Source organism: Rattus norvegicus, chromosome 6, assembly GCF_036323735.1.
Source record: "Rattus norvegicus strain BN/NHsdMcwi chromosome 6, GRCr8, whole genome shotgun sequence".
NCBI classification, from domain to species: domain Eukaryota; kingdom Metazoa; phylum Chordata; class Mammalia; order Rodentia; family Muridae; genus Rattus; species Rattus norvegicus.
Genome location: NC_086024.1, coordinates 121,607,554 through 121,632,789, shown reverse-complemented (window position 1 = coordinate 121,632,789; position 25,236 = coordinate 121,607,554). Strand labels below are relative to the sequence as shown.

At 36.3% G+C, this 25,236-nt stretch overlaps 2 long non-coding RNA genes across 8 annotated transcripts in view; one reads left to right on the top strand and one right to left on the bottom strand.

The window, feature by feature from the left end:
- The window catches only part of LOC108351289 (uncharacterized), a 232,111-nt gene extending 220,284 nt beyond the window's left edge, over positions 1-11,827 (bottom strand). For 2 of the 6 annotated variants that reach the window (XR_010052785.1, XR_001838531.3), the window contains exons 1-2: positions 11,325-11,750; positions 5,416-5,603 (exon numbers count right to left, since the gene is read on the bottom strand). This is a non-coding gene — a long non-coding RNA (uncharacterized LOC108351289). The other 4 variants (XR_005506175.2, XR_005506173.2, XR_005506170.2 and 1 more) reach the window with 4 other exon arrangements.
- Positions 11,291-24,808, top strand: LOC134479462 (uncharacterized). 2 transcript variants are annotated; one of them, XR_010052787.1, is made up of 2 exons: positions 11,291-11,423; positions 24,719-24,808. It is a non-coding gene; the product is annotated as an uncharacterized LOC134479462 (long non-coding RNA). The 2 variants fall into 2 exon arrangements; XR_010052786.1 differs by having other exon boundaries at positions 23,899-24,808.
- Positions 24,809-25,236: the final 428 nt, after the last annotated feature.

Sequence of the window (25,236 nt, the reverse complement as noted above, 5' to 3'; positions counted from 1 at the left end):
TGATGTCTGGAAGTCTTGTTTATGAAATGATTTCAAATCTTCCCATAATAATAAGTGTCATATTAAAAGAAGTTCCTGCTTTTGCTCTTACAAGCTCCAAAATATACTGAGCATCCTAATTGGCAAGCTACGGGCAATTGCTTATAGCAATATACTTTCTAAAATTGATCCATGATAACATATTTGGTTTCTAAATGTCATTCAACCAGAAACACACATTTACACAGAAACCCTCCTCTAAAAGTGGAAGAAAATATTGATAGGAATTCACACGAGGATATTTCTTTTCCAAAGTAAGTGCCTCTTCTCTTTTTTTCCCAAGACTCAATTTGCCGATGATCTTTGCTGAACATGTAAATAAATATAAAATAAAAGTATGTAGGTCTCTGTTGTCTAATTTAAGGTGTCTAGAAAATATTTCTAAGATCTTAAAATAATGTCAGTAGTTCTTAGGATGAAATAGCGTAACAGAATCTGTACATAGGACAGACATATAGGTAGGCATGGTTGTACATGCCCTCATTCTTAACATTTGGGAGGCAGAGACTGGTAAATCTCCAAGACTGCAGCCAGCCTGGTTTACACAGTGAGTTTCCGGACAGCCAAGGCTGTACAGAGTAACCTTACACTGGAAAACGAAAAGAAGCAAATAAAAAAACTGCACATATACAACCATGACTACTAGAAAGTTCTCTATAGTTTTAGGATTATTCTGGAACACGTTTTCCCCATTAGCTCAAATTTAACTTTATACCAAAACATCTATATTTGTTCATCAGTGTCTAGGAGTCCCAACATAAACTAAAATATTACTAACTGATATTTTTCTATTTTAAATTATGAATTATTTATAACCTAGCCTTAGACAATAGTTATTAGTGTTCAAAACAAACCTGCAATTTATGCACTATGACTACTTCAATATTAAATTGGTTATGCAAGTTAGCAGAATACACTGTTATGAATGAGGGACTCCACTGTACACAGTAATAATGCTTCACGAGAGCACTACTGATTGTAAACCGGTTAGTTCCCTTCCTGGTATGTGTGTATGTAAAAATAGAAAGGGTCAACATAAATCACAACCAGCTTCATTCATACTCATTATTGTTACTGGGCAATTGTGCCTTAACTATTAATGACAATTGACAAATTGTTAATGACTTAACGCATGTAATCTTGCTTCAAGACAAAATATTTTGTCAAGAGTTATTTTTTTACTAATTCTGTATCCAGATGGTAGTTACCAGGACACTAACGCAGGTTCACCTTTTGTTTGAACCTTAGTGCTCAGGTGCTTTTCTGCACTATCATAACTGTCCAACCTATAGTTTTTAAAATACCATATTTTTGGTCCCTTAAAAATAGAAATATGTAACTTTCCAATGAATCATTACTAATACAGATACATATTGATGAACATTTTCTAGTCATTATATGTTTTTGACACACACACATTTATATATACCTGTTTGCATTCAAAAACTGAAGAGTTATTTCCTATTTTCTTCTAGTTTATGGCATTCATGAAAAGCTACTGGAAGCAAAGTACAATTTATTTAACCACACAGGTTAGGTAGACAGTAAAGGACTGAGAATATGGATAAATTACTGTAGCAAGGATAAAAAGTATAAATATGGATGGGTATGGGGAGAAACTAAAAAAGGGATGATCTAAAGGAGAAGGAGGAAAGAAAGGGCCAAGGGTGGGAATGTGGATTTAAAAACTAAAACTGTAGGGTATTTGGTGGATTCTATGAAAACCTAATACAGTAAAAGTTTTCTAACATATACAAATATGTATTTGATCTACTAAGATCACCAAATAATGGGGGAACAGAGCCTCAAGTAGACATAGCACTATATCAAACTTCCAGTTCTTGGTCAAGGAAGCTTCAAAAGTACCCCCAATAAACAGAGATTATTACCAAAACTGTAAGTGGCTCTCCAGAAACTAATGGCAAATCCCTGGCGCTGAAGAAAACATCTACACAACTCACTGAACCTGAAGAAGTCATCCTGGTGCCTACAGAGAACCTTTACCCCCTTTGTACTGTTGTTGCCACAATTGTTCACGGTACTGGAAAGTATTCTGCCCACCAACGGAAGAGAAATGAAGCATCAAACCAGCTAAAAAACCCTCGCTCAACAGTAGTGACCTGCCTGCCAGATACATTGGTGCAATAGCGGCACACAGTTTGTGGGAGTGGCCAGCCAAGATCTATTCCATGAGATAGAACCCATATACGGACTCCTAAAGGACCACAGCAATGGAATGACTCCTCAGAGCATTCAGTTTTACTCATAGATCCATGCTTTTCTTAGTCAAAATCAGAGGAATTTCCTCTTGCAGCATATCAGACGAAACAGAGACCGAGAGGCAGAAAACATGCAGAAAGTAACAGATCATGGGAAATTCAATCTAAAAAAGATGCCTCCATGTAATGGTTCCACTCAGGGCTTAGGGTATTCTGCGGGTCATCAACCAACCAACCAACCAACCAACCAACCAACCGACCGACCGACCGACCGACCGACCGACCGACCGACCAACCAACCAACCAAACAAACAAAAAAACAAAAAAACAAAAACAATGCACGAGGCAGAGAGGATGGCCGACAACAAAAATCATTGCCTTCTAGACAAGCATAGAATTGGCATGCTCAAACTTAGAGAGTCTGTCGGAGCAGGTAGAGATGAACAGGGCCTGCACAGGTCTGTACCAGATGGATCCTAAAGCTGAAAGGACAAATGCAGACACATATACTCTACTTCCGAGCCAGGAACTCTCTCCATTCACAGTTTTCTAGAAACAAAAGATTTGTTTTTCCCCAGAGATTCTCAATCAGGAAGTGAGCCATATTTAAGGGGAGGTCCAATTTCCAGAAGTAGATCAATGGAAAAAACAAAACAACAAACAAACAAACCAAAAAACCAGAAACAAAAACAACCTCAATGGTATCTATAGAGAGACTTTGTTATTTCAGGTTTTTTTTTTTGTCACCTAAAGTTTCTTTGCCTAAATATGTGGTTTTCTTTGGGTGTGTGTGTGTGTGGGGGGGTATTTTAATTTATTTTGCATTCCATTTGTGGGTTCATGTGTATACAAATTGTGTCTATGCATATGTATGAGTTTCTTTGTACCTTTTCTTTGACTCTTTCTTGTTTAGTTGTTCAGTGTTATTCTGATTTTCTTTGGTTTTGAGCTATTTCATTTTAATAATTTTCCTCAGATAACTATTTCTTTTCTAATTACAGACAAAAAGGCTGTGGATCTGGCGAGGAGGCAAAGTCAGAGAAGAAAGGAGTAGAGGGAAGAGCAACTGCAATCACAAAATATTATCTGAGATAAATAAAATATATTTTTAATTAATTAAAGGATTCAGAAAATGAAATAAATAATTTTTAAATAAAAGAAAGGAAAGCTTCTGGAGCATCACAATCTGAACACAATGGTTAATAAAAATATTCAAATGTAAAATTTAACCACACATACAAAAGACTGTATTATTGAGAAATGCATCTGCAGCTAGTGAGATGATTTCCCTAATTCCAGTTGTGTGTGATATTATGCCCTCTATGGCTTCCTAAGGCACTGAATCTTTTATATGCAGAAGAATAATATATACAAAATTATATATATACATATTTACATTACATCATATATTACATATATTATAATAAAGAATATAGAATATAAAAATAGAGAATATATTGTTATATATAAAAACATATGATCTATGATATTATATTTTATCATAATGTTATATATTATGATATATAATTTATATTTATATAAAATACATAATGCACATACCATGTATAATTTATATATCATATATTAATTATATTTTATGTATTATATTATGTATTGCCTATTGCATATTATATATTATCTTTTAAATATATTTTTTAATTTAAAAAAATAAAACTATGTTCCCAACTTTAGACAAAAAACAAAGCTCATGACCATTCTTTTATTTTATAGCCACACATAGAAACTTCTCTGGGTAATTGTGAAAGACTTATCTTTGAAGTTCTGTGGTCTTTACTTCCTCTGTGTCCTTAATTTTGATTATTTCAGGGTCTGAATGAAGTGTCCTATCATAAGTAACAGGATATATTATCTCGCTTAAGGATTCAAAATTAAACGACCAATTGAACATAATGTCATCAACTAGAACCACTTAATGTATGTATGTATGTATGTATGTATCTATCTATCTATCTATCTATCTATCTATCTATCTATCCATCCATCCATCTATCTTTCTTTCATCTATCTACTAATTTATTGCTTATTTACTTAGGTAACTAAAACCAATGGCAACTTAACTTTTAAAAGTGCAACAGAGAGGAGATAACATTTGAAATGCAAATAAGTAAAATGATTAGTAAAATATCTTGAAAAATATATATGTAATGCTATTGCTTCATATTTACCATCCAAACATAGCTTTTCAATATGAACAAACTATTAAAGAAAGCCCGAATTAAACAAATAGTTTCGTGAACCAATATCTTCGTTTTAATATCTGTGCTTGCTCCTTACCCAAGAATATTTAAAAAATATCTGAGAAGTGAAGAATAAGCTGCATTTGAAGGTGCTATTACAGTGTAAGTGAGAGCATATTGATTTGCAACAACTGCTATGCTTTGTTTAGAAAGAAACATGAGCGATATTTTGCCTTAAAATACTTATATCTTTCCCACATTTAAGTACCTGAGACCAAATGTCTTTACTATCAATAAAAGAAAACCAAACAAACAGAAAAAAAACCCAAAAACAAACAAAAACTAAATCTTGCCAGTGATAAGAAAGGGAATCAATACCACAGACATTTATGGGTTTTGATATAATAAGTTATCTTTCTTTTCTAAATTATGAAAGGGAAAAGTAAAGCCTCAATATTACCTTTTATGGTTTGAACAAAATATGTTTAAGATGAAACAATTTGAAATACTGCTGCATACATCCTTGGGAAAGACTTTTATTTTTTCTTTCACTGCATTCCTTAGTTTTCTGTACCTCTTTATCTAGGTTTGAAGCTTTATGGGCTATCCTCCATCTACTGTGATATTGTCATTGTCACTGTTCAATATATGTTTAGCTATCAGTGATAGTGAGAATAAGTTGGTATAATTTTTGTAACCTCATATACAGATAAACCATTGCTTCAAACTGTAAAAAAAAAAACAGAAAATGTGAAATAATAACATGTTTATTAAAATTGTCCCCACTTTAATTTTCCCATTTAAATTCTAGAGATTACAATTCAATTATTACATTTCTCTACTCGAATGCTTTAAATTACTATCTTTACTTCAAATTCATTGCCTTTTTGAAAATATTCTTAGAAATAGGAATGAATTTATGTTATGAAATATAACCTGTTCTGTCCATATAATCATACCTGCATGTTTGTTTTCAGAGATAATCACTTAACAACCACTTGGTGACTTCTCCCCCAGGGAAGGCTGCCTTTCTCATTCCCAGTTTTTCCTCAGCTGCTTATTGTTCTTCGTGTTGGGTTGAAGCCTCATAGGTTTTCTCCGTCCTCTTTAACATGTCTGTTGGTATCATTTTTGTGAGCTCCAGTGACTGACAATGGGATAACAGAGAATAAACTATCAGCAGAATCTGAAGAAAACCTACAGAAAGAGTAAAATCTTTGTCAACTGTATTACAGACAGGGGGTTAATTTCAGGAGTATACCAAGACCTGCATGCAAATCAACATTATTAATCGATAAATGAGTCCATTATCTGAGTAGTCAGTACTCAAAAGAAGAAACACAAAGAGCCAGCAAATATTTTTTTTAAATATTTCATTGTTTCTAGCAATCAGAGAAATACATGTGTGATTTCATCTCACACCAGGGACTAAAGCTAAACTCAAAAAAAAAAAAAAGAAAGAAAAGAAAAGAAAAGAAAAGAAAAAGAAATGCCAGCAAATGCAAATGAGAATGGAACAAAAAGAAAGGCACCCTTCTAACTGTTGGTAGCTGGGAAAACTAGCACAATCAATAGATTAAATGTAAAATACTCATAACAATGAAAACTAAAAATAAAGCTACCCTAAGAAAGAGATATAATACTCTTGGTCATATGCCCAAATGTCTTCCCATCTCACCACAGAGATAAGTGCACAACTGTGTTTATTGCTGCAGTAAGGATTCAGAGTAGCAGGAAAATCAGTGGCCTTGTGCTTAGACTATCATTCTCATATACCCTTGTGCGAACATTGATCTGAATCTAGTCCACGAATGGTTAGTGGCTTATATATTGAGTTATACTTTTGTAATTATATACAAAAAGTTGCCATGATCTTTTCTTTTGTCTTGACTAGTTTATTAATCTTTAAAGGTGTTCATTGAAATAATGCCAAGACTGAGCTTGCCTTGAAACTAGGAGAAAGCACTGTCTTCACAAGTATCTCCTTTTTAGATTTCATCTAAGTGAGGTGAGGATAAAAGAAAACATATTGTATTAAGCCTATAAGAGGTCGAATTTGGATGCTGGGAGCAATGAGCAATTCCTTAATTGATGATGGAGGTATTCATTTTTATTTTTTATAGATGTGAATGTAAGTCAGTGAAAATCCAGGATAATGCTTTGGGATTTTATGAAGTTTGTTTTTCTTTGAATAATTCAATTAAGTTTACCTTAAGCCTATAAATCTGTGGGAAGTTTGTGGCGATATGGGTTAGAATAAAGTGGCCTCAAAAAATAAAGCCTTTATTTTTTTTTACCCTGGCACATGTGCCAACATGAATAATCTAAAGCAAAATAAAACTCACTCATGTTTGTGAGACTGCCTTCTATTTAATTGTGATAAAAAGTAGTTTGAACAGGGATACTTGTTACTTTAGAATACTGGAAATAACATATACCTTTACTTACAATAACAGTTATGTTCATTGAAGGAGTGAAACACTTTAATGGAAATAATAATTAATACATAAATATGTTCAGTAAACAATGCTAAAAATGAGATGCCAGGAATGAATATGCGGTAACTCTTCTTTAATTTTAATCTAGCAACATGGCTGTTCTGGCAAGGGATTGCATTCAAAGACATATGTGTGTGTAATCCAGATGGAATGCAGATACAATTTAATATATACTATTCGAGTAATATCAGTTTGTAGAAGGAGTCAGCCTTGTTTGAGAGTGACTTCTAATTGAGAGGCAGACGAAGTAATAAATCACAGAAAAATGTGATAGTTTGTAGAAGGAGTCAGCCATGTTTGAGAGTGACTTCTAATTGAGAGGCAGACGAAGTAATAAATCACAGAAAAATTTGATAGAATGAATCAGTGATAGGATATGCCCAACTCAAGAACAGCACAGGAAAGAAAAACCATACAAGAGCAGTGGAGCAAGTTCAATAGAGACAGTGCAGTTGAATGGAGTTGAGTTCATGCAGTCAGTGCAATTCAGTTTATGGAATTAAGAGTCAGTTTTTCCACTTATCAATGAGTGCATACTATGTGTGTTTTTCTGTGATTGGGTTCCCTCACTCAGGATGATATTTTCCAGTTCCATACATTTGCCTATGAATTTCATAAAGTCATTGTTTTTGATAGCCGAGTAATATTTCATTGTGTAGATGTTCCACATTTTCTGTATCCATTCCTCTGTTGAAGGGCATCTAGGTTCTTTCCAGCTTCTGGCTATTATAAATAAGGCTGCTATGAACATAGTGGAGCATGTGTCAAGGAATTAGAGAAGGGACTGAAAGAGCTTGAAGGGGCTTGAGACCCCATATGAATAACAATGCCAACCAACCAGAGCTTCCAGGGACTAAGCCACTACCCAAAGACTATACATGGACTGACCCTGGTCTCCAACCGCATAGGTAGCAATGAATAGCCTAGTAAGGGCACCAGTGGAAGGGGAAGCCCTCTGTCCTGTCAAGACTGAACCCCCAGTTAATGTGATTTTTGGGAGGAGGGTGGTAATGGGGGGAGGATAGAAAGGGGAACACCCATAGAGAAGGGGTGGGGGAAGGTTTAGGGGGATTTTGGATGGAAACTGGGAAAGGAAATAACAATCGAACTGTAAATAAGAAATACCCAAGTTAATAAATAAGAAATAAAAAAAAAAACCAGTCAGTTTTTCCAAGCAGAGCAATTCAGTAAGTAGCAAAGAGAAGACAGATTGAATCAGTCAGCTTGAAGAGGAGATTAAGGCAGAACATCAAAATTGAAACACCCAGCCAGGGTTCAGAAAGAACTAGAAAGTTTGAGTTTTGTTTAACAGTAAGCCTAAAAGACAATTGTATTAGGTAAATAGAAGGTAATTTATAGGTAACGTCTCACAGGTACAAGGCAATTTAAATTTAAATTTTTAAGGCTTTTGAAAAATTAGAGTATATTACACATTAGCAAATTCAGAGATGATTAAGCCTATACAAATACACACACATGCGCACACATACACACACACACAGACACATGCATATTTCTCATAACATATTTATGTGTATCTACATGAATGTATATTTATATCATGAAGAGATACATAGATACATAAAAAATCACAAAGCAATGAGTAAAATAAGGATTTAATGTTTTTTTAGCACTTAGAACATAAACAAACTTAGTTTTTTTTCTTTTTAAAGGCAATTAATTATATTTCCAGATCTTTCAGACTGGCTAGTCAGTGAGTTCTGGGGATCCTCAAATATATCCCACCCTTGTCTTAGTGCTACATTTACAGTTGTATACTGTTGCTTCATGGGTGTAGGAGATACAAATTCAAGCATCCATGCCTACATGGTAAGCATTTTACCCACTGAGCTATTCCCCCAAGCTCTTATTCTTTCATGGATATTTTAATTTACATTTCAAATGTTATCCCCTTTCCCAGTTTCCTGTCCATAAGCACCTTACCTCCTCCTCCCCCCTCTTCTTCTATGAGGGTGTTCCCCCTCCAACCACCCACCCCTTCCAGCCTCTCTGCTGTGACATTTCCTTACACCGAGGAGTCCAGCTTTAGCAGGACCAAGGACTTTTCCTCATATTGGTGCCCAACAAAGCCATCCTCTGCTACATAAGCAGCTGGAGCCATGGATCTGTTCATGTGTACTGTTTTGGTAATACTTTAGTCCCTGGGAGCTCTGGTTGGTTGGTATTGTTGTTCTTATGGGGTTGAAAGCCCCTTCAGTTCCTTCAATTCTTTCTCTAATTCCTCCAACTGAGACCCTGTTCTCAGTTCAATGGTTGTCTGCTAGCATTCACCTCAGTACTTGTCAAGCGCTGGCAGAGCCTCTCAAGAGACAGCTCTATCAGGCTTCTGTCAGCATGCACTTCTAGGCTTCATCAATATTGTCTGGATTTGTTGGCTGCATGTATATGGGCTGGATCCCCAGGTTGGGCAGACTCTAGATGGTCATTCCTCCAGTCTCTGCTCCATATCTCCTCCTATGAATTTTTTTTTGTTTTCCCTTTTAATAAGGACAGAAGCATCTGCACTTTGGTCATCGTCCTTCTCTTTGAGCTTCATGTGGTCTGTGCAAAGTCAGATATCTTCCTTGTCATTAAACTTCCTGCAATGTTTAGCCTTCATTTTAAACATAGATAGACAGAGTTCTCTACCTGAATATAGACAATGCTATCTCATAAACTTGGGTCATTCACTGAATAAAGAGGGCAAAACCGAGACCGGTATTTACCTTTTCCTACTGGCAGACTGTGGCTGCCCTCACTCCTCATTTTAGCCAGCAGCTCTAGTTTTATCTTCCTAAACCATAAACCTAAAAGAATGCCTCCTTATTTTTGCTTCTCTCTGTCATGTGTAAACTTCCAGAAATAAGAAGAGTAAATAATACACTTCTTGTGTGTCTGACTAAAGGACAACAGATTTCTAATGAGATGGTTCAATAGACTGATCCCTTTTCTGTGGGGAAAATAATTAATATGTGAGCTTGAGGATCACAGTACAAATTTTACCTGCTCATAAAGGGGAACTCCTAGAAATGTTCCTGCCTTTATATTATTTTCTATTCTTTTACTGACATGATAAGAACACAAGATTGAGTTACTGTGGGCAAGTGGCTCTCAACAGAAAGATCACCAGGACAACAGAATTGCCACTTGTAGCTACTATTTTCTGAATGCTGTGTCCATCTGTAAATGATGATAGTGATGTTAAATATCAATATCAGTACTTCAACTGAAAGTTTAGTGTCCAGTGTCATTGCAGAAGATCTTTTGTGGCCTGGGCATACTGCTGTAATTTAGAGCAATTTGCGAGAACTTTCATTGGTAATATCTGTATTGCATTACTTTTGTTCTATGCATCAAGATAATGTTTTCACATGCTAACAAAATTGCCCAGAAGATATTGCATCCATCAGATAAGAAGAGACTCCTCCCAACAACAATCAGCAAGGGCCTAATCCCCTGCTCTGTCTCACCTCCAGCCTGTGCTAGCGGTCACCAAGGGCCTAATCCCCTGCTCTGTCTCATCTCCAGCCTGTGCTAGCGGGCAGAGCTCCACAGTGCTAGTTGGAGGTAACTACAGCTTTACTGTATGGCTTTTTGATAACTTTGATCGACTCCTCATCTTTGTTTCACTTCCTCACTTCTTTTATGACACATCCTAAGACTACCTTCAAAATAAACCAAAAGGACTTTAAATGAACAAAAAATAGGTCACTCTTTATTAATTTTATTTTGTTACAAGGAAATGATAGTCTTTAATATTTAGGAGTTATAAAGTCATTAGATTAAGGTTTACTTTATAAAGTGATATTAAATTTTACAAAGTGTGTTAATTTTTTTTCCATATACATATTTCAGTGTGAATTGGGGGACCTGTATGTAGTCTTTGTAAAAGTTTCTGTATCAGTTTTTACTTCCCTTATATTAATTGGCATCACTTAGCATAAACTAATAAAGCCTTTCTAACTGCACTCTACGATATCTTCAAAGAAATTCTAAATAAGCAACTCCGAGAAAAGACCAAAAGGAAACAGCAAACAATATGTGAGGGAAAAAATGTTAAGGTATATAATTAAATTACTTCCTAGTTCTTGAAATAAAACCTATATATTACAAAAGAATGACGGATTTACGGGGGTACAATGAAGACTCTGGTCCCTTGGGATGACATAACAAATTACTAAAAGTGGAGAACTGTACATGATCAGAATCCTATTTTCTTAATGTTCTGAGACTTGGAGAAAAGGGAGCAAGCCTAGAAACTATAAGAGAGTTAGGAACACTTTTAGAGACTCTAAGAGAATTGGGTTCTACTTCCTCTGCTGGTTCCAAGGTTTCCAGGGAAACCTTTACCTCATGTCTTCATTCTTTACCTCATATCTTCAGGCACTTCTCCATGTCTTTTCTTTTTGGCTTTCTGATCCCGTGTTCCCTTCTTTGAGTCTTTTCATGAAGACTGGCCTTGGATATAGGTAAACCATAAATTCAGGCTTTCTTTCTTTGAAATATTCACAAGTAATATCATTTCATCAGGGTTTTAGAACTGCTTTTAATGTTTGAGTTCAGACAATTTATCCATTATATATTACTGCAATTGGTAGCATTAAAGAATACACAGTACTAGATTTTAAAAGTTTAAAAGTTGACCAAGTCAGAAAACAGCTACACAGGTGTAGTAGGAGATAAAGAAGGTATCTCTACAGACAGAGGATTCAGAAATGTTAATAAAAAACTATAGAACCCGAACAATATATGTAATGAGATGTAAAAATCAGCAAAAGCAATTAACATAAAAATAACCTGACCAGTCGCTATAGATATTCCAGAAGAATAGCTCTCGGAGGTACATTTTGTTTTTAATTTTGGGTCCACTGATATGTCTTATTGTGACATCAGACTTGAGAAGACAGTACTTTATTATGTATGGACTCAACTTTACATGTAAGCACATATGTATATTTGCAATAGCAAACATATTACATGGATATCAGTAAAACTTGATATCTTCATTGTTTTTGCTAACATATTTAACTACCAACAGGTTATTCAGAGATTAGAGGTGTAATTCTCATTAAATATTTTCCTGAATGTCAAATTACAACTTTTCTGTAATGTACTTGAAGGATCCTATAATGGTAATGACAATAGAAAATGTCTCCGGTAAAGGTTTATAATTAAGTAGCTTCATTTCATTCTGAAACACTTCGACAAGATATCCAATGCTATGATCCCCACTTTTTTGTATTAAAAATTGTGGGCTCAAAGAATCAAAATTTTATGTTTATAGTGACTTTTATGTGTTTCTTATGTGGGTAGGAAGAATCAGATATAACATACCTTCTGACACAAATTCTTATCTATGAAGGAATAATAAGTGATCAAATACAAAATTAAAGAAATACTATTGCATACCTAAAAGTCCTAGCTAGTAGTATATTATATTGTTAATTGCTAAATTGTGATACCATATAGAATTTAAAGGGATGCAAAAATTTTTAAACTTTTTATTAGCTACATTTCAAACATTATTCCCCTTACAGGTTTCCTGTCCATAAGCCCCAATCCCTTCCCTCCCCCTCCCCCATACGACTATTCTCCCTATACATCCCCTTATTGCCCCCCATATTTCCCTGCACTAGGGGTCCCACCTTGGCAGGACCAAGGGCTCTCCCTTCCACTGCTGCCCCAACAAGGTTTTTCTCTGCTACATATGCAGTTGGAGCCCTGGGTCAGTCTTTCAGTAGTGGTTTAGTCCCTGGAAGCTCTGGTTGGTTGGCATTGTTGTTTTAATGGGGTTACAAGCTCCTTCACCTCTTTCAATTCTTTCTCTAATTCCTCAAAGGGGGTCCTATCTCAGTTCTGTGGTTTGCTGCTAGCATTGACCTCTGTATTGGAAATGCTCTTAATGTATGTCTCAGGAGAGATCTTTATCTGGTCCCTTTCAGCATGTATTTTCTAGCTTCATCAATCCTATCTAGTTTTGGTGGCTGTATATATATGGGCCAAATATGGGTCAGGCTCTGAATGGCCATTCCTTGAGTCCCTGCTCTAAACTTTGCTTCCATATCCCCTCCTATAGATACTTTTTCCCCTTTTAAGAAGGAATGGGAGCATCTACATTTTGGTCATCCTTTTTGAGCTTCCTGTGGTCTGTGGATTGCATCTTGGTTAATTAGAGCTTTTTGACTAATATTCACTTATCAGTGAGTGCATTCCAAGTGTGTTTTTCTGTGATTGAGTAACCTCACTCAGGATGATATTTTCTAGTTCATTCCATTTGCCTTGGAATTTCAATGAGTCATTGTTTTTGATAGCTGAGTAGTAATCCATTGTGTAGCTGTACCACATTTTTTGAATCCATTCCTCTATTGAAGGGCATCTGGGTTCATTCCAGCTTCTGGTTATTATAAATAAGAGTGCTATGAACATAGTGGAGCATTTCTCTTTATCATATGCTGGAGCATCTTTTGGGTACATGCCTAGGAGAGTTATAGCTGGGTCCTCAGGTAGTGGAATGTCCACTTTTTTGAGGAACCTCCAGACTGATTTCCAGAGTGATTCTACCAGCTTGCAATCCCACCAACAATGAAGGAGTGTTCCTCTTTCTCCACCAACAATGGAGGAGCGTTCCTCTTTCTCCACATCCTCGCCAGCATTTTCTGTCACCTGAGTTTTTGATCTTAGCCATTCTGACTGGTGTGAAGTGGAATCTCAGGGTTGTTTTGCTTTGCATTTCCCTGATGACTAAGGATGCTGAACATTTCTTTAGGTGATTTTTGGCCATTCAATAATCCTCAGGTGAGAATGCCTTGTTTAGCTCTGTGCCCCATTTTTAATAGGGTGATTTGTCTCTGGACTCTAACTTCTTGAGTTCTTTGTATATTTTAGATATTAGCCCTCTCTCAGATGTAGGATTGGGGATGCAAAAATTTAAGGCAACAGAAGTTCAATAATTAAAATTAAGAATGATATTCAAGAATAGAAAGGAGACTGAAAAATGGAATAGATTTTATTTTTAGAGGAAGGATTGAAAGAGCTGAAGGAGCTTGCAAACCCGTAAGAACAACAATGCCAAACAACCAGAGCTTCCAGTGACTAAACCACTACTGAAAGACTACACATGGACTGACCCAGGCCTCCAACTGCATATGTAGAGAGAATAGCCTTGTTGGAGCCCCAGTGGAAGGGGAAGCCCTTGGTCCTGCCAAGGTTGGACCCCCAGTGCAGGGGAATGGTTGGGAGCAGTAAGTGATGTGGATGGGGGAAATACCCGTATGGGGGAGGAGGAAGGAAGGGATTGGGGCTTATGGACAGGAAACCGGGAAAAGGTATAACATTTGAAATGTAAGTAAAGAAATATATCTAATAAATAAAGAGAAAAAAGAAATTAATATGTTTAATTATCAAGTTTAGTTAAAAGAGAAATGCTAATGTACTTTGTATGGGTGAAAGAAATATAAGATACAATTGAACACAGGCATAACACCAAGATCTATTTGCTATAAAGGAATAAAACTAAATCAAGCTAACAAAACCCCCAAAAGCACTAAGGTCATATTGAGAATTTGATTATGTGTATCATTAGAGTAAAACTTTTCTTTCACCTCAAACATAAAGGGTTTAAAGAATTACTTATAATTCATCTACTTTCTAGTGTCCACAAAATTTGCAGGAACTAAAGAGGCTGACTTTAAATGCTAAAAAGGCAGGGAAATAAATTTCAGAAAAATAAAACTTAAAAACACAGAATCAACTAAATGGAGAGATATCCATGGGTACAGACGCTAAGGTAAATCACAAGGCAAATGAGAGAGAATATGACTAGCAAGGAATTAGAACACTAATCCAAAATTGAAAATAAATACATTGAGATGTACATTTCCTACTTTTACTGGAAATAAATATTTTTTCAAAGCACAAATGTAGACTTTGTTTTTGTCAAAAAAAGAAAATTGGAAAATATTTAGGGTTTTCCTTATCATCCTGCTCAAACATGATGTAGTAAGGAAACAACACAATTCATCCATTTTAACAATATGTCAATTAACACAAGGTGTTAGAATCAATCATCATAATAGCATGGGATAATGTTAATATTCTCATTAAAAAGCAAAATATAGGTCAGGATTTTACAATATCAGAATTTTTCTTTGAATCCAAATGTGTGCTTTATAGACAGTTTTCTACTGATTTAGAGAATGAATATTTGTAACCCAAAATCATTTTCACCTCCTTTGTCTTTTACATCCTTTCCAACATATTAGAGTAGAATTCAGTGGAGGAGGGGTCAGGGACCTTGGGCAACTTGCCGGACACAATAGTTATTAATGTCCATTATCCTGCAAAAGCTTCCAGGTGTTAAAAACGAGTTGTTTTTACTCCTCCAGATGGGGTCATTCATTTGCAGTCCATATATGTTTAAAAATACAAGGGACTTGTGAGTCCACTGGAGTACTGGAGAACCTACAAAGAAAACTGAATAGCCTATAAAATTTTCAAAAGTGAGAGAGACAGAAGCATAGCAAGCAACTGAGATTCTTAAACTGGGAACATTATCTGACTTCATACATTTCCTGACATAGTCTAAGTTACAGTCCCAAATCTGCGCACTTAATATAACCTAGAGTACAAAATGTTTCACCGAAGGACACATGTGCATATTTAGGCAAAATAACTGTCGCCTGGATATGTTATCTCCCTCCTCTAAAGACAATAGTATTATGTAATAACGAGAAGATTTACTTAAGAGATCAAGTTTGCACGAACTCTCAGAAGTCAAAATCAGAAGTCATTTACAACACTGTGAAGTGATCTTTCTTAACATGCTGTGCCCAACAAATACCAGGGAAGCAACCAAGTGACATAAACAGAAAAGTTACACTAAAGCCAAAGAAGAGTAGGGAATTAACAGGTCCATTCAAAGCTTTCATCAAATTTTAATAGTAGGTTATTTTATTTGAGGTAGTAGAAAGTGTCTGTGCCATGGGGACTCAATGAGAAACAGTGGTCCACCTTAAAAATAGATTTTATGAGTATTTTGATTGTTACATATAGGAACAGGGTAAGCAACATCATTTAAGAAAAGATAAACCTTTCTACTATCTGTCATATCAATGAGAGTATTTAACAAAAACTCAGTAAAAAAGTTAATCTAGAGGTTTGCTGTGTTTACTTTGCATGTTAGTTATATAGCAAGGTGTTTTTCAATGTGAGGTTTTCATATATGTATAAACTGGATTTTGATAGTAAAGTCTTTCTCGGGATGATTTTCTTGGAAAAACCTTTCAAATATTGTTTGCTAATATGCTTATATTTTTATTCTTTGACATTTGTTGTGATTTTTCTGAGTCACTTTTTCATTAAAAATTTAATACATATAAACAATTTTAGATTGCTAGCACTTTTGTTATTTTTATATAGTAAGAGTTTTTATTTCTAATTTACATAAGATAATTAAGTCTAGCGCCCACTGTTGCTACAGCTAAAGAAGTTAGGGCTGTACTTGAGATACTTCAGTCTTCTGAAGTATCTTGTATTTAATACATAGCATCGATGCATGAAGAAAAATACTAAAATATTGATGTGGCATAGAAAAGATATAATTAGAGCTTTGTGACATGGACTGCCTTCTCCTGGTGTTCAGAGTCCCTGCCTTTGAATGAACCAATAGGGTCCAAAAGGGAAGGCTTTGTCTCCATCTCATTTTGACAAAGAAGAAAAGTGGCAGAAAAAGTGAAGAATAAATGGTTATAATGTGGGCTCTCTTTTGATGGAAAGTTTCCTGTAACAATAATAAGCTATGGGCCGTGAAGATAGGAGTATGGGGTTCTTTGGGAAACACGATAACCATAGCAATCTAGTGGACCCAAGAGGAGACTTCTCCAATGGGGCCTTATTGAGAGCTGTTGCCTGTCTCTTTGGGTGATAAAGCCATCAAAGCCATGTTGATGACGTGTGTGTCATCTCAGCCTGTAGGCTATTTTCATAGCTTCACTGAAGAGGAAAGGCTGAGAATGTGTATTTGGAACAATTGCCATAGCTACTCACCATCAAAATGGCACAAGATGAATTACTGTCACTTCTACCACCTTTAACTATTACCTCTGTTTTATTACTTGTGACACATCCTTTAGTGGAGCACTTGCAAGAATGTAGACAAATGCAACTAGGTCTGTCTACCAATGGGAACTTAAATCACAGCATTTAAGTAATATTACAAGTTGATAGTTTTGGCAAGCGACATTTAAACTTGACATCAGTAATCAGGAGACTCAGAAATGAACTCAGTGTTTCACTGTTTGTTTAACCGGAGAGTGACCTTTGATACATAAAAGCCAGCCTCCAGAACACCATGCACGTTAAGGGTGATGATCTATGCTATTATAATCCATTCCTCCATCAGGTTCAACTATCAACACAGAAAAAAATAGATATAATCTTAAAGATTTGGCTTCTGCATAACATACCTTTTAAAGTCAGACAGCGTGCCTTTTTTAAAGGAGTGCATTCAACCCACTCAACTCATTTCTAAGTTTCCAAAACCTGACTCTCAGTCATTTACTGTCTTCAAAATTACAAGATTGCAATAACTGATGACAATGAAACCAACTTTAACATATCTAAAAACTAAATATATGACAGATATAGCTACTTAAATACAGGCCCTAAGGGTGTAAGGAGCCATATAATAATAGTTAATAGAATTGTATTGACAGAAATGTACATATTTACAAACCTCACATAATGAAATATTGGCCCTGACAAAGGTATTTCAACAGAGTTCTTGTTAGAGATAAGTATTCTTTAAGATACAAAGTTGTTTCAAAAATATTTTATTAGAACTGACAAATTTAGTTATAAAGTCAATTAGTACTTGACTTTGTATGACCACAAGAATCTGACAGAAATGCAATATCACACTTTCCCTTTAATATTAAGATAATGCAGAAAATAAAGATGAAAATATGTTAAACATGTACATTGAATATTAATAGGGGCTCATTGTATTATAAAATTCAATTAAGTTATTTGGAAGAAATAAAATTATCCACGTCTGTTTTTTAGATTTAAGGAGAATAATGTTACGAAGAGGGCACACTTGCTTTTCCTGTGGAGGTCCAAGGTATAAAAGAATGGATGCACACTTTTCTGTCACTTTATTTAAAATTCACTAACTCCTGACTAGGAATGAGTCTCAACTATCAAGGAGTTGCTTAGAATGCATCAGAACCTGGTTTCCATTCCCAGGTATTAAAAGAAATGAATTTAAAACATCATATTAAACACCGAATATATGGTACTAGTCTGTGTATAAGGATATTTGGTGGAAATTTAAACAATTATTATTTTCCCTTCTTCATCTTCCTGCAGATGGCATAGCATGTGGTAGCAAAAATTAAACTAAAAATCAAGAACTACAGAAGAGTAGCAGTAAGTACTAGGAGGAATTATTAAGCAGAGCCATGAAAGAGTTTGTGGTCCTGGAGGCATGGATGCTTTAGACAAAGACTTCAGGCTACTGGAGTGGTAGGGCACAGGCATTGGCAGGGAGCAGAGGAGTGATGTATTTCGAGATGCGAGGACCTCTAAGCCAGTCCACTGAAAGGTGAGGAAAACCAGCCTCTTGAATCCCCAGAGCATTTTATTTTAACTTGAGCTTTAACCATTTATAACAGGGATGACCCTGCTGTGTGAGGAGGAGGCTGTTCACGATTTGTGTCCTCTGCTAAGGAAGAATAACCCTGTTTCAGGATCACACATGATATGTGGCACCACTGTGCACTTTTCTCAAAACCTCTGTCAGCAAAAAGAGAATGATGTTTCATCTTCTGAGGTGATTGTAGCACATGCCATCAAAGGCCCTCGCTTAAATCACCACTGCTCCTTAGAGAAGAATGGAGCATACCCTTTTGTGTCTTGGAAGATATCCTTTTGGAGGATTAAATGCCCCTTTGAGGATTGTATAATTATGTATTTCCAAATTACACAAAAAGAATAATCACGCCACAATCAGACCAGATAATTTAGTAATTTACTTAATGAAAAGAAAAATTGAGTTGCCCTATAGCTCAAATCTGTATGGATATTTTCACATTCCACACCATGAAGCTACAATGAACCACAGAGAATTTAAAAGTTTTTCTTAGAAATTTTCCAGTTTGAGTAAAGTAAACCGAGAAAAAAATAACATTTTTTTCCGGTCTTGAGTAAATATATCTTCTCTGGAAATGAGAGGATGTGCACTGAAAATGTAATGATAAAGGCAATTTTCTGCAAGTGAATGAGACTGATTTTCAAGACTTTTCAGTGGAGATTGGATGGAATCGATGTAGATATTAAAGCCAGATGTTTTAAATGGGAATTATACTTATTATAGTGGTAGCCATGGCTGCTAAATTCTCGGATGGGTTCAAGAGGAAACAAACTAAAATGGTTGAATTTCTGTTGTTGAAAGAGTGTAGTTGGGACAAATGGTAAACATAGAAGATCAATCATTGTCCTATACTTTTATGTGATAGAAAACATATGTACTCTGTCTATAAAAAACATGACATGAATCAAAATACATATAAACACTGTGTATTTGGCTATGGAATATGTATTGTAATTTCTACAGTCACCTTGAGTTAAAACTATTGCTTAAAAACAGCTCACCATGTTAACTCTAGAAGCATTTAATTCTGAGTGTAGTTCAGTTTTAACTGTGTAGTTATATTACCTGCGGTTGTATTTTTCTTAATGTCAATTATTATGAAAATTAAATTTTAAGAGCAAAATTATTCAACAACTATACTAGAGATTATACACTGAACCAAATTTTCTTTAAATTGAGTTATCAGAGTTAATTTGCAACTGAGACTTGGGGGGCAGACTCCAGAAAAGAAAGGAGAAAAAGGTAGTTTGCCATTGGAAGAAGTACAGGTGCCAAGTTTGTATGTGTGATGAAGGCCAAGCTTAACAAGAATAGTTCAGTGGTTGTTGTGTACCTGCTAAGACACAAGGAGAAAAGTCTTCACCTGTAACTTAATGTTAGCCTTTCTGCTAACCACAAGCTTACTGTGAACAAGCATCAAACAGAAAGAGGTTAGATTACAAAACACCTGCTCAAGGTTCTTTTAGTCAAGATTATGGGACAGCAAGGAATGCCTGGGAAAAAAAATAACTGGTACTAAGGTTAAGACAACAGAGGTTACATCTAGCAACTGGTAGAAACAGCCAAACTTTCAGCAGAACTTGAGGAGTCTTGCTGATGAGGGAAAGGTAGGATGGTAGAAGTCAGAGGGGTAAAAAGAACATACACAATCAACCAACCTGGACTTATACAGGTTTACAGAGAGTGAACAGGCAATCAGTGGAGTCTGCATGAACCTGGTCTAACCTAAGCCCTCTCATGTATACTATGGTTCTGTAGCTTGTTCTTCTTGTAAAACTATCGGAGCAAAATATGTCTCTGACATGTTTCCCAATGTTTGGGAGGCCTTTTCTTCTCCTAGGTTGCCACCTTCAGCCTTTATATGAGGGGAGGTTCCTAATCTTATTGGAATTTGATATGCTATGTTTGCTTAGTATCCCTGGGAGGCCTACCCCTAACTGAAGGGATATAGAAGAGGAGTGGATAATGGGAGGGGATTGGGGTGACTGTGATTCAGAGGTAACATATGAAAGAAGAATAAACAAAAAAATTTAATAAAAGAATAATTCAGTCATTAAACAAATGTAATTCAAAAGAGAAGAAGCGAGGATACCCAAATTCTATTAGATTGGAAAACTAGAAAATGACAGTTGCAAAGCAAAAGGAGCACAATATTTTCAATTGCTATTTTAGTGGGATTAAAAATTCCATTATTCATTGACGTTGGTAATTCAAAATATTTAGTTTACAGTATCTTTGACTGCAATAGAAGAATAAATTCTAGAGATCTGATACATAAAACCTAAACATGGCACTTCTAGTAAACTGTGGAGGTGAACATTTCACAATAAAAATGAACTTCATATAATCTTATTTAAAATAAAATAATAATAAAAATGCAGGGCTGCTGGGCATGGTGGCACTCACATGTGAGAGATGGACAGGTTGCAGGACTTGGTCTGCTTATGGGACTCTTGTGGAACTATGAGAAGTCCCAGTGTTCCAGGTTGGCCAGGGATAAAGGAGACCCTGTACGAGGCACTCTTTTTTTTTTTTTTTATTAACTTGAGTATTTCTTATATACATTTCGAGTGTTATTCCCTTTCCCGGTTTCCGGGCAAACATCCTCCTCCTCCTTCCCCCTCCCATTCTTTATGGGTGTTCCCCTCCCCATCCTCCCCACCTTGTCACCCTCCCCCCAACAATCTAGTTCACTGGGGGTTCAGTCTTAGCAGGACCCAGGGCTTCCCCTTCCACTGGTGCTCTTACTAGGATATTCATTGCTACCTATGAGGTCAGAGTCCAGGGTCAGTCCATGTATAGTCTTTAGGTAGTGGCTTAGTCCCTGGAAGCTCTGGTTGCTTGGCATTGTTGTACATATGGGGTCTCGAGCCCCTTCAAGCTCTTCCAGTTCTTTCTCTGATTCCTTCAACAGGGGTCCTATTCTCAGTTCAGTGGTTTGCTGCTGGCATTCGCCTCTGTATTTGCTGTATTCTGGCTGTGTCTCTCAGGAGCGATCTATATCCGGCTCCTGTCGGCCTGCACTTCTTTGTTTCATCCATCGTGTCTAATTGGGTGGCTGTATATGTATGGGCCACATGTGGGGCAGGCTCTGAATGGGTGTTCCTTCAGTCTCTGTTTTAATCTTTGCCTCTCTATTCCCTGCCAAGGGTATTCTTCTTCCCCTTTTAAAGAAGGAGTGAAGCGTTCACATTTTGATCATCCGTCTTGAGTTTCGTTTGTTCTAGGGATCTAGGGTAATTCAAGCATTTGGGCTAATAGCCACTTATCAATGAGTGCATACCATGTGTGTTTTTCTGTGATTGGGTTCTTTTGCATACCCTGGTATAAAGATTTTGTTCCTTTTGGTCCTGGGAAGGCTCCATGTCCCAGCATAGGAGAATACTAAGGCCATGAGGTTGAAGTGGGTGGCTTGGGGAGAAGGAGGGGAGAGGGGGTTTGAAGAGGGGAAACCAAGAAGGGAGATAACATGTGAAATGTAAATAAATAGAATAACCAATAAAATAAAAAGATTGTGAGTTCCAGGCCAGATTTGGCTACTTAATAGAGCACTCCAATTAAGAACAATTCAATAATTAAAAAAATACAGATGGAAGAGAGTAAACAATCAACCAAAAGTTATATATGTTTTTCCCCATTTGTCTATGAAAATGAATGACTTGCCCAAAGAAAATCCTGTTGTAGAATTGGGATGAGATGTGTGTGTGTGTGTGTGTGTGTGTGTGTGTGTGTGTGTGTGTGTGTGTGTGTGTGTGTGTGTGGTGTGTGTGTGTGTGGTGTGTGTGTGTGTGTCTGTGTATGTGTGTGTCTGTGTGTGTGTGTGTCTGTGTGTGTGTGAAAGAGGGAGAGTATACATGTGGATCATGCACATACTTAAAAATAAATCATAAAAGAAAGTTAGATATATAATCTGTTAAATCTGTATATCTTTTGAAGACAGTTGAACATATTCAGGGACCAATAATTTTGGTATTGTTTGCATTGCTTCTCTAGATACCTAAGAAAATCACGGAATAATCGAGAGAATGTAGACTAAGAAAATTATTGTGAAATTCTCTTTAAGTATATAATTAGTAGTTTCACAACTTTTTATATCATCATCACATTTTATTCACCCTTTCTTGTTTAAAATTTCTTGTTAAACATTACAAAAGTCCTAAACAGTAGTTTACAATACTTTCCTCTCTCCTAAGTGTAAATCAGTGGACGTTGCAATGCCATTTGCAGAGTTAATTGTGCAATTTTAATTTTAATTTTATTTCTTCTGTTTCTATGAATGTTTAATTACGTAAATGTTTTTTAAGTGATACAGCAAAATGTTTATATTTCGTAAAGCTATAGGAAGACAATGAGGAAAGATGTCTTTGGTGTCTTTTGTGAACTGAATTGCTTGACTACAGAGATGTACAGGCAAAATACTAGCCTCTCCTTGAGAATGTGAAAACCAAGTTTGGGAGCAATGGCCTTGTGAGCAGTGGAGTAGGCAATGCATGGCCACATGCTCGCACTTGAGTCACTTCTGGCTAGCCAGCCACAGTAGGTTCTTTGCTTAGCAGTTCTTATCTTTTAGAAGGAGACTCATCTGCAACAACATGGGTTAGCCGAGAGATTAGAGAAATGTTCCTTCATTCCTTGGAGAGAATGCAAGAAGAAATCACTTGTTGGGGGCATCCGTTATTGCTAATGAGGGCTTGCAGGCTTCGTAGAGTATCAAGGGGGCCCTGGAACTCCTGATAAATGAGCTTTGTGTGCATGGGGAACTGTGTATAGGGAAATTGATAATTTCTCTACATTCTTAATGTGATCTCTGCCTTTCAGTTTTTAAGGTGAATGTCATAGACAATGTTTATGCTGAATATTCCCAGACCTTGTCTGTTGGCAAGGGATCTGCAGAAGAATCAGAGGTCGCATACAAGAAACATTTCATTCCTTGAGTTAGTTGGAGCACACTCATTCATTCTTTAGTCTCAGTTCATCAGGAATTCCTTCTCTAGACACAAGTAAACAGGCAATAAGAATCATTCTTCTGAGAATGATAATTTTCTCCTTCACTTAGGGTTTGGTCTTTTGTGACTGCAATGGTATTTAGATTCTAAAATTTCCACACTGGCTAGTTTTATGTCAACTTAACCTAAGCTATAAACATCTGAGAGGAGGTAACCTAGATAGAGAAAAAATGCCTCCATAATAGTTGATTGTGGGCAAGCCTGAAAAGCATTTTCTTAGTTATTAAAGGGTGAAGATCCACCCTACTGTGGGTGGAGCCACCCCTAGGGTGGTGATCTTGTTTTTAGTAAGGAATCGGGTCTACAAGACATGAGAAGCAGGCCAGTAAACACTACTCCTCTTTCAAGACTTCTGCATCAACTCCTGACACCAAGTCCTCATGACATTCTTCATGATGAACAGTGACGCTGACTGTAAGCCAAATAAACGTTTTCCTTCCCCTGTAGCTTTGTTCATAGTGTTACGTTACCGCAATAGTAACTATAACTAACATGAACATACTCTCTTTTCTACCCTCTCCTTTATTATTCTACGCCCAAAATAAAAGTCCACATTCATTCCACTTGAGTCCTTCTTCTGTACCCCAGAATCCTGCCCTGGAAATTTAAGACACTGATGAGGCTCTTATCTTATCACTGACCCCTGCCTGTCCCCAGCTGGCCTATTTTATTATTCAGTTTCCATAATCACACACAGCTGTGTGTATGTCTGTTCTTTAGGCAAAGGCTCCATTCAAAGGGCATGGTTTCTGAGCCAGTCTACTCACTGCAGAGCAAAGTATGAGTGTAAGCCATGGACACATGCAGAGAAACCTCTGTTATGAAAAAAATATTATGCAATATTTGTTTTTCTCTCCTACTTCATTACTCAGCCTTAGGCCAGAGAGAAGCTTAAAGGATGCAGGTTGGTCAAGAACTTTATGAAAGCTGAGAGCACACATTGCAATCACAAAATGTTCAAGGCTCACAAAGCTTGCATAATTACACCGTCTGCTTGGGCCTTCCGGCACTTTTCAGCTATAATGGCAATCTGGCTAATTTCCCACTGGCTCAATCTATAACTTCAAAGGCTCCTAACGCAGTTACAATTATTCTGTGTGTTTTTCAGGTGACCTACACTATTCGTATTGAACAGCTAACTTCTCACATGGGTGAATAAGAAAAGTTCGAGTTTAATAAAGATTTTCTCACCCAAAAAGTTGTTCTGGTTTTTGGTATCTTAGTCGAATACTTCTATGTCATCATCACTTGTACCAACTTGATTAAAGTTTCAAGATTTACTGTTGTCTCCCCTTTTTAAATATCAACTAGTCGCAACTTTTGAGGAGCATAGAATCCATCAGAAGTACATGTGGGCATAAAAAAGAACGTCATGCTCCAATCATAATTGCTGGGAGTGATTTTATATTCAGTAACTAATCTTAGTATATACTATATAGATTATCAGGCCTCAAAATGCTGCAGGAGTATATCCTTTTACACTTAAATGTAGTATTGGAATCTAGAGAGATAGCTCAATGGTTGTGAGAGCTTCCTTTCCAGATGTGAATACCAGAGTCTGGATCTCAGCACCCATGTAAAAAGGCAAGCTCCAGAAAAAAAAATGGCCTCAACACTAGCTTTAAG